Source organism: Sceloporus occidentalis, unplaced genomic scaffold (genome assembly GCF_023333645.1).
Source record: "Sceloporus occidentalis isolate IW3139 unplaced genomic scaffold, rSceOcc1.0.p SCAF_3, whole genome shotgun sequence".
Lineage (NCBI taxonomy): Eukaryota > Metazoa > Chordata > Lepidosauria > Squamata > Phrynosomatidae > Sceloporus > Sceloporus occidentalis.
The window spans coordinates 233,768,182-233,778,010 of NW_028316983.1; the positions used below are offsets into that span (position 1 = coordinate 233,768,182).

Here is a 9,829-nt window from a genome sequence, read left to right on the forward strand (position 1 = left end):
AGGCCAATGGGGGGGTGATGCCATTAGTTTCTGCACTGGGTGACGCCAACCCTAGTGACACCACTGACTACAGATCCTACAAGCCCTAGTTAACATGGCCAATAGTCAGATGTAGAAAGTGTAGTGCAAAATCCTTTGATAGCACCAGATTGTGAAAGGCTGATCTAAGGAAATCCAGCCACTCTTAGCTTTCTAAAAATTCTAATTTCAATAGCAAGAGTGCCAGACTTTGTCTGGGGTCACTGTGCCCCCGTTCTGCTTCAGGTGATCCTATTCCTCTAGACACTGTACAATCCTGCCAGCCTCAGGACACCCCTTTGAAGCTGTGTAAGTGAAAATTATTCTAATCATATCTCTGATTATAGACTTCAAAGTTAATTATGCTGCCAGTGCCTACTCACGAGTGAACACAGTCTGCGCTTAACCACATAAGTCCTTGGTTCCTTTTATGTAACCACTTCGTTGTTATAAATCATTTTCAAAATTATTTTTTCAAAATTTTACTTAGTTATAAATGTCAATAACCAATGCTATTTGCATAAATATATAGCAAACAATAATAAAACATAAGAAACATATCCCACAAAGCCAAACATTACAAAATATATACACATTCCACAGTACAAGTGAAACTATTAAATAACAGAAAAGCTTTAGAAAAAAGACTTCATGCTTTCTCATTAGAAGTATAAGTGTATATTTAAGCTAAATTCGCTCCATAATGTGTTAATTTACTATCCCACCAACTTTCTACATTAATTTTATAATTTTATAATTTTCTAAATTTCTAATTTTCAAAGCTAATTTTCAACATCAGGAATTCTAGTGCTATTGTACATAGGAGTACAAATCCCAGCAAAGCAGAGGATGGAGCCATGGCAACTGAAGTAGAATGAGGCCACTACACCCTGCATTGTGAAAATACACTCTAAAATACACTCAGTTAAAACCCAGTTAACAGTTTAAATACAGAATTAATATTGCAGTTGTATATATTTCACACACATTTCCTACTTCGGTATGTCCACATGACATGTTTAAACCAGTTTGAAACATGCTCCCGGTATGGCTTCCAACAAAGACACCCTGGGAAACATAGGTCTAGGAAGAGGTTAGGGATCTCAGACATCCAAACATACAATTGACAGAGCTCACTAAGAACAGCTAATACAGTTAAACTGTTTTGAAACGGGTTCAGATTTGTGGCATGTTAAAGACATTTCCAGTTTGACAAACTTGCACAAGATTTTTTTGACATTGGTCTGAATTTAAAACAATCCACACAATTGCTGGCTAATTAGTATTAGTGGGTTCCGATTCTCAATTTAGAATGCTTTGGTTAGAATATTTTGGCTTCTGCAAACATTTTCCAGCCAGTCTGCATTCCTCAAATATAGATTCTTTGCTTGCATAGCTGACAGAAAGCTGGGCCAGGAATGTGGCATCAACATGAAGTTTATGAGGCTCTTCTTTTAACCAACCACACAGTGCAAAGTTTTAGGTCAAGTAAAAGAAAGAGAAACGCTAGTTAAGGTTTGACATAACTTCAGTTTTTGAGATTTCCTTAGCTAGAATTCATTCTTGATCTTTCTATCTCTGGTCTATTACTCATCTGCTACCATTATTGTTATCCTTTAAAGATCAGTTGCACACACATCATACCTCTCACAAGGCACACATGCTAAGGAACAAGTAAACAATGCAATGATTCTTAATACAGAGGCTAGTAATATGGATATTAGGTAGTCACACATATAAATAGTGACAGTATGGGCTTCACTCTGGAAGCATGACTGAAGTTTCACTGCCTGAAACTGGAAACCTATCTTTCCTAACTCATTACAGAGGAATATCCCTAGAGATTGGGTAAAATGTCATTTGGTCAGGATTTTAAAGTAAACTGGCCTAATTGGCATTTCCTGGACTGATATGTGGATTAGAACATAGTTATCCTCCAATATCCTTCTCTGAACTCTGTGATGATGCTGTTGGCTCAACAATTGTTTGCAAATATACATATGTTGAGGACACATGTAAACAAAAAGGAATATGTTAGGAAAAGTGGATTACAAAAATGTTCATTTTGAGGGAAATGGTGTACAAAAAAAATGAGATGTTAAGGGAAATTATGTCAACTTTGTGAATACAAGCTATCTGGTTGTGGCAAATTCAGGGCTGTCAGCTTTTGATTACAAAAATATTGGTCCACTCTGGAAAAGACCAGATTGAACTCAACCAGAACATGGCAGTTCAGCACTGGAGTCAAAGGGGGAAAAATCAAGTTGGGATAAAAGCAAAAGGAATCTGTTTCATCATTCAGTGGAAACAAAAATTGGTGGATTACAGATGGAGTAGAGCATGGTATAATCTGGATTTGATTGGCTTTTCATAATATGGTATAGATTTCTAGACCATGTCACTGGCTAGATCAGTAAAATTCTGAGTTGTTGATGCCCCACCACAATGTTTGGATGACCATAATGTTACTTAATTAGGCTTCTTATCAAGTACTACAAATATATGAAAAAGAAATAGCTATCAGAGAGATTAAATAGCTCTGGAGGTTAGGGTTGCCAGAGTGAAAACTAGAGACAATTCTTCTACCTGGTTGTATGATGTGCAACGACTGCTGAAATTCCCTCTTCCATGGAACCATTAAAGATACTGGAGCCCTCTCCAGTTTTTAATCTGGCAACCCTACTGAGTGAGTTCTCCCACAGCAGTGGTATGAAACCCAATACCAAGCTGGCTTCGGTCTCATAGTGAGAGAAAGGTGGGATATTAATTAATTAAACAAACATTTCTCTCTCAAAGCAGCCCTCCAACAGAGGAGCTTGCGCATGAACACAAAACCCCTGATGGTTTTGGAGCTGTATCAGTCCCCCACCTCTACTTTGCTTGTGCCGGATCTGCACTGGAACTGTATTTTATTTATAATTTATATTTATAATATTTATTTATAATGCCCTTTTCACCAAAGGGTTGAACACCAGACATATATAATCAAAGCCAAAACAATAAAAGAAATCACCATCATATACTAAAAATAAAATCCCCACCATCCCACCAGAAAAGAAGAGGACCCAATACTGATCCTTGAGGCACTTCTACAGTTACAGGGAAAGTTGTTGACAAAGCTCCCTGAAATGACACAGCAGATTAAAACCAGGAAAGAGCATTCTCTGTTATTGATGCCAACGATCGTAGTAAGATCTAATGATCCAAAGTGTCAAAGGGGGCAGAGAGATCCAATAGGATCAACAGTGATGTTTGCTACCAAGTAGCATTTACTGTCTGAATCACAGCCTGTCCGAAACCCTGATTGAAATGGATCAAAAAGAAAATCATGTGTGATCAAATCGGGCATCAATTAGGAATGGGCTACTCTTTCCAAATCTTTACAGAGAAATGGGAGGAGAGACAATAAGTAAAACAAAGTGAAGGATCCAAGGAAGATTTCTTTAATAAGGGGTGCATGACAGCATGCTTAAAGCAGCCCTGAAAAATATCCTTTGAGAAGGAACAGTTCACTAAGGTCAAAAACACACTGCCGAAATAATCCACTTGACCTGGCTCAATGCTAGGGAATTCTGGGAGCTGTAGCTTTGTGGGACATCTAGCCTTCTCTGTCACAGAGCTCTGGTGCCACGATAAACTACAATTTAGGATTCCCTAGAACTGAGCCTGGGCAGTTAAAGCTGTCTCAAATTGGATTATGTCTGCAGTGTGTTTTGGACCGAAGTGAGTTATAGATAAAGCGGAAGCAAAGGTAAGATCTGGATAAAGAAAAGATGGAAAAGGGTCAGTAGGACAAAAAGTAGGGGAGGACAAGTAGGAGAGGAAGACAACAAGAGTTCAAATGGCAACAAGCCATCATATAGATACTGAGAAACCTAATGAAATAGCGGAAAAATGTCTGCCACTACTGGATAGGATAGTTGTAAGTCACATTACTTTGTTGTGATACCTATCTGCTGTTACCATGAGCTTGGGAGCTTAACAACTCAGCTGTTCACTCAGCTGTGATCTATTTGCGGTTTCATAATTTACATGTGTTGCCTTGGTCAAGAGTTTATTTTCCACAACCACATGCGCTTCATAGAGGTCTCCTTTAACTGACAACATTGCTCTCCCCCAAGCTTCGGGTTTATTTTCTGGGAAGAGACATCCTCACCTCCTCCTTTTTAAACTTTCCAGCGTTACACAAGAGGAGCTTTCTTTCTGTGAAATAGATGATCTTCCAAAGTAATTCACAAGACCTGCAGATGCTCTGGAATAAGAAAAACACCTGCATTACACACTCAATTTATGTCGTATCAGTCAGAGGGTCTGAAATTCCATGCTGGTTTTTGGCAATCTAAAATTCAAGACTCCAGACCTTCCAGAATTTGAAGGGCCATCCAGTAAAACCTTTGCAAACCTATAACTCGAGCTTGGGGAACATTAGTTTTTAAATTAGACTCCTTAAATTTATCTGGGTGAGGAATTCTGGGAGCTGTAGTTCAAAAAAGTAACTTCTCCAAGTTTTGCATATGACACCTGTGGAAACATTGTTTGAGGCTCATTTTTCAAGGTTTACTGTTTATTCAGTTGCTTTACAGAAGCATATTCTGCACATGATATGTTAATACACTTAATTTTAATTTTATTCATTTTAATTTAATTTTATTATTTATATTAATTAGTTAGTTAATTAATTACTCCATCCATCCATTTATTTAATCAAAAAGTTTATACGCTGAATTTCATTGCTGAGAAACATTGACCAAGATCCTGCATCAGAGTCTACAATGTTTAACTTTACAATGATGGCACTCCATTGCTGACATAGCAACCATTCTAGTAAATTGCAACAATGCACAACAGGGCATGGTGGAACATGCACCGTTGTGTAACACAGGCTCCCACTGTGCTTCAGCACATGTTGTGCATTGGGCCACACTGTATATTGGGACACTTGTGGAATGGCTATGCTGCTGGTTCTGCTTTTGCAATAGTCCTGATGATGTAGCTATGAATTTGCTTCCCTCCTGTGAATGGAAATGTTACAGAGTAATGCAGTTCAACTTCAGGCAATTGCAACTTTCCAGCAGGGTGCCAGTCATTTTCTCAAGGCAGCTTACAAGTAACATATTTAAATCTAGCATCAAACCCTTTTAACAAAAAAGCAGCATCACAGAATCATTTCAGCAGCTCTGTTTAAAAACATATTGCCCTTAAAAGCAGAGAAATGGCACCAAAAATCCAAGTCGTTGTTTCAAGATAATTCAGATGGGGATAAAAATGGAATAAAAATAAAAGACTATACAGTTCAGTGACAGAGCACTTATTTCACTTGTGTGAAAAAGGGTTGAGGTTCAATTCCTAGCATTTAAAAATATGGCTGAAAAAATATCTGTCTGCTGCCAGCCAATCAATAAAGGCAATACTGAGCAAGATGGATCAATATTTACTTCTATTATAAGAGCCCATGTATGTGGCAAGCCAGGTGGCGTAGTGGTTTAGGTGTTGGCTGTGACTCTGGAAACCAGAATTTGATTACCTGCTCAGCCATAAAAACCACTTGGTGACCTTGGGCAAGTCACATGCTCTCAGCCTCAGGGGAAGGCAATAGGAAACCTCCTCTGAACAAATCTTCCTAAGAAAACCCCATGATAGGGTCGCTTTAGGATTGCCATATATTGGAATTGACTTGAAGACACACAACAACAGCAATATGGAGTGAATCCAAATGGTTTCCCTCAAGGTAGTGTCTCTTCGGGAAGTTGTGAGTATTAACTGACAGTTAAGTTACTCTGGTCTATAATAGCTACTAGAATGCACCTTAAATTGTGGCAGCTTGCTAGGGACTAATATGATGACATATTCTGACATGCAAGAAAGGCAAAACACCAACCTAGATTACTTTGTAATATGCAAAATCTGCCTCTTTATTACTCCTGTTTTTTGTTTTTTTTTTTGCACCTAATATAAGGTGTTAAGAACAACTACCCACAAAATGTGGTCATTTTTTCCAGTGTGAATCTGAAATCAATGTTGTCCTTTGCATGCATGTTATTGTCCACAGAATAGGTTTAATTGTGGATGATTGTTCAAACATATCATAGAGAGCACTATAATTGAGATGTAAATCACTATTCCAAATCAATTGGCTTAATAGTGCAACAGCCACTGCAAATCCCTCACTGCAGTCATCTAACTATAGCATGTACATATCTTTTCCTTGCAATAGTAATGCAAAAATGATTTGGCTGAATGAAAAAACCCAAGCTACTTATAGTATTTAAATAGGTTAGTAGATAGGTAGCTTTCAGGTTAATACACAACATGAGCAATTTGTTGGAACAACAATCAAGCACAAACCATTACTGAGTTACGGATGGGATCATGCGAGTCAAAATGACTCATGGGTGTTAAATGGTCAGGAGAAGTAAAAGGCTGAACTCCTGCAATATAGCTTATTGATCTCTTTCTCTCTTGTCTCTCCAGCTAGGTTTCCTGCTCTTGCGACAATGCCTGAGCACATGGGTGACAATACAAAACTAAAAATGTTGACACCTAAGAGCTTACTACAGCTGCTGCTTTGTTTGTCCAGCTCCTCTTGTGTTCCTCAAGAGTTGTTGTGCAAGAACAGTGTGTTCCAGACTCAAGAAAGACACCTGGCACGTCCTCCTTGGAGGAAGATTAGAGGAGTCCATTACAATTAGCAATAGAGCCAGACATCAAAGCTTACATCTGAGCAGAACTGCCCCAAATGTCAAGGATATTTGGATCTAGGGTCAAGATTCAGGGATGATTCTAAATGCCATGGATTTCTTCTGCCTTGCATGTCCCACATGTGTGATCTTCCAGACATTGGAAAAGCATCTGAAGTCAAATGCTTGATTAACATCCTGACATTAAACAAAATATGTAGAAGAACAGAAATTCCCTCTTTCTTAGTTGCCGACAAGTTGATACATTGGTTTTATATTACACAAAGAGGAACCTTTAAACCATAGAGACTTTTGTAAAGGCAAAAACAAGGTGGCTGGGATAAAAGCACAACTTTTGCCATGCAATTTACACATATTGGGTGGGTGTACGCTTGCCAATATACTTTGCTCTGGCCTCAGATTATTCTGGCTCTCAATTCCCCACAAATTCGCCGCTTACCAGCTTTCTCTTGCTGTGGGTTTTTGGCTCTTGCAACAAATGGCTGCATTCCCACGCAGTTCCTGTGTATTACATGGTGCTGCTGCAGAGGGCATAACAAAGCACCCACCCATGCTATCAATGCTGGGCACCTTTTTCAGACCTCAGAATGACTTGCCCCTGCAGTGATGGAGCTGGGCAACTTTCAGGAACCATGAGTGAATGGACAGCCACTGCTGTTGCTGCAAAGAGAGCCAAAAACCTGCAGCAAAAGGTAAGTTATTTAAATGCAGGTTAGAAGGAGGAAGCCCCAAATTGGGTGTGGGTGTCACGAAGTCTGTCCAGATCCAGTTTGGAGTTTTGGCTCTGCATCGTGTATAGATCAGTGAGACCAGGGAGGAATTCAAGGTAGACAAGCCCCTTGTCTTGTTCCCACAATCTCCTCTGTCTTCAGTGACAGTAGATCAGAACAGATGTGCTTCCTTTGACACAGTTCCCAGCTCTACTGCCCAAAGGCATTCTGTAGCTATTCCATCTTTCCCTGCTTAATAGATTTGTTGTGGTACAATTTTTAAAAGTGCAAGAAGCAGTGAGAAAACAGAGAATTACACATGGTTGATACTGTTGCCTGGATGTTCTGCAAAATTCTGTTGGTACAGCAGGGCACATTAAAAGTGTCACCTGGAAGCACGTCAACAGCAGTGGGGTAGTGGAATCAGTCTCTAACTGCATCCACACTGCAGAAATAACCCAGGTTGACACCACTAACTGCCATAGTTCAATGCTATGGAATTCTAGGTATTGTTGTTTGTTGTGGCAGCCGAGCTCTCTGACAGAGATGACTAAATGTCTCACGGAGAAGGAATGGATTCTCCCAGCTTTAATTTACTATTGTGAGCTATCCTTGCTGAATATAATGAATACTGTTTGTCAGTGCAAGTAAGCACTCCCTAAGTGGTTTACATTGTGTAAACTAATTGCCCCAGCAAACTGGGTACTCAGAAGGATGCCAGGCTGAGCCCCTGGTTGGTATTGAACTCAGGACCTCATGGTTTATGAGTGAGTGGCTGCAGTACAGGCATTTAACCACTGCGCCACCAGGACTCCAGATGACATCATCTTCTGATTGTTGTGGTCATCCAGATGACATCATCTGCTTGTGGGGATCATCCATATGACATCATCTTCTGCTTGTAGCTCACCAGTATTTTTCCTCTGCTTTTTCCTGTGCTTCTATCCATCTGGTATGTGGCTTTCCCCTCTTTCTACCACCCTCCACCTATCCCAGCATTATTGGCTTTTCTACTGAGTCATCTCTTCTCATGATGTTGCCAAACTCTGACAACCACAATTTATTCATCTTGGATTCCAGGGAGAGTTCTGGCTTGATATGTTCTTGGACCCATTTGCTTGTCTTTATGGCCCTCCTAGTATCCTCAGCACTCTTCTCCAACACCACATCCCAAATGAATTGATTTTATTTCTTCACTCAGAATCCATACATGGTGATGGAAAATACAAGGGCTTGGATGATCCTAATTTTCATGTTCATCTTACTATGGCCCGGTACAGATTCTTTTCCAGATTGTTGCTGTAGCAACCGCATGGCTGCGGCAACAATCCGCTGCAAAAAGGAGCTCCGAAATCGAGCTCCTTCCTGCGATACCACTAAGGTGCTGCTTGTGCCCTAGGGCGTCGCGGTGATGTGTTTTGCACACCACGTTGTTTGGACGCAGCATCACACAAGACATGTCATTGGTATGCGCACTGTCTAAACACGTGCACACCAAAATGGCAGCACCCATGTGTACTAGGACTTGGGAGCATGTGGTTGCTTGCGCTCCCAAGCCCTAGTATCAGCAAAGCCATGCTGCTTTGGGCCCGTCTGTACCGGGCCTATCTTTGCACTTTAAGTTCTTGTCTATTTTTGTCAAAGCTGCCTTTCCTGTTCCTAGTCTTCTTTTTATCTCTTGACTGCAGTCCCGGTTCTGATCAATTATTGATCCAAGGTATGGGAGATCTTTAACTGTTTCAATTTCCTTGTCAACTCTATTTACTACTGCAAGTTAAGCATCAGTTCTCTTGTACCAATCATAGCCTATGAACTCTGGTTTAAAATCTCCATCCAAGCGGTACCTTGTAATGAGAGCACTGCGCTATGTTTGCTTTCTTTTGGCCAAACCACAATGTTATCTTAAGGATCTAAGTGATCTGTATCCAGTGAGAAACAATACATGCCATATGTAGAAAGAAGGAGGGGGTTCCCCACCTCAAGACTGTCAATTGTCCTCCTCAGCCAAAGGAAAAGAAAATCTGACAACAGCTAAAGTGATTTTCAGAGCTCAGCTCTACTGATCTCACAGAAGAGCCTGCCTCTGAGTACAGCAAATCTTTGTAATTTATGCCAGAGGTGATGTCCCAAAATAGAAAGGAAAATGAGAAATCAGAAACTTGTTTTGCTTGCTTCTCCTTAAAGCCTTTGCACAGGGAACTTAGGTGGTGGTGGGATAATTTACTCCAAACCTCTTAGATCACCCCCACCCCCAACATGTTCCAGGGTGCTCTGGAAATCCTGCAAGTACAAGGATCCTAAATATGTGTTTTAGGAATCGGAGGTAACTCTCACACTTTGTTCGGAGCAAGTTTGCTTTCAATTATAGGTATTATAGGCCCGAGACAGATTGGCCAAAAGGGG

The 9,829-nt window shown here is 40.2% G+C and overlaps 1 long non-coding RNA gene across 1 annotated transcript; it reads left to right on the forward strand.

Moving 5' to 3' along the window:
- Window positions 1-3,687: 3,687 nt before the first annotated feature.
- LOC149317621 (uncharacterized) lies at window positions 3,688-6,891 on the forward strand. The gene is made up of 3 exons (XR_016280749.1): window positions 3,688-3,769; window positions 5,506-5,746; window positions 6,490-6,891. It is a non-coding gene; the product is annotated as an uncharacterized LOC149317621 (long non-coding RNA).
- The last annotated feature ends 2,938 nt before the right edge of the window (window positions 6,892-9,829 follow it).